This window comes from Phaethon lepturus, unplaced genomic scaffold, assembly GCF_000687285.1.
Source record: "Phaethon lepturus isolate BGI_N335 unplaced genomic scaffold, ASM68728v1 scaffold57673, whole genome shotgun sequence".
Lineage (NCBI taxonomy): Eukaryota > Metazoa > Chordata > Aves > Phaethontiformes > Phaethontidae > Phaethon > Phaethon lepturus.
In genome coordinates this window covers 2098-2810 of record NW_010530957.1, presented here as the reverse complement: position 1 = coordinate 2810, position 713 = coordinate 2098, and positions in this window count along the sequence as shown.

Below are 713 nucleotides of genomic sequence, written 5' to 3'. Positions count from 1 at the left end.
TTCCCTATGTAAAGCTACAGTTAAACAGAATTTCTGTTTTCCAAAAGTAGCCCATGTTTCCAAAATCTTGCTGTCAGCAAAAGCATGTCAAAAGTTTTACCAGAGATTTATTTGTGTACATACATCCTTTACATTAACATGGATTCAAACGACACCCTTCTGCAAAGAAAAGCTCACATCCCCTTTAAGTCTTTGTGATTCTGCATTGAAATTATTTCCATTCCCTGATGAAAAGGAAATAGGAGAGTAATCTCTAAGTTTGTAAATCTCCAGAACATTAGTATTTGAGGAGAACTGTCAGACAGCCCTGTCTTAGAAGCCAGACTGCCTACACAACTCAGAACAATCTTACCCATAATTCTTCTTTGTTTTGAAGGGTTTCTTAGCACAGACGATGCCCTCAAGTAAACTATAGGGGAAGCATCCTACTCAGATCTGGGTCTAAGCCAAGGTGAGATTCAATTCTATTGACACTGGGTGTCCAATATTGAAATACTCATGGAATATCTCTGTCCTTTAATTCCCTGTGTGTGAAACTGGACATTCTAAGTTTTCCCTATTTTTATGTGGTCAGTTTTAAACAAACACTTCTGAACAGAGACTGTGTCATTACCAGGTGGACATAGCTATCTCTGTATTTTTTTGTAATTTTCTGTAATAGAAATTACAATAAGGAAAAAAAAAAGGTATTTTGTACTACTCCTAAAGTAATA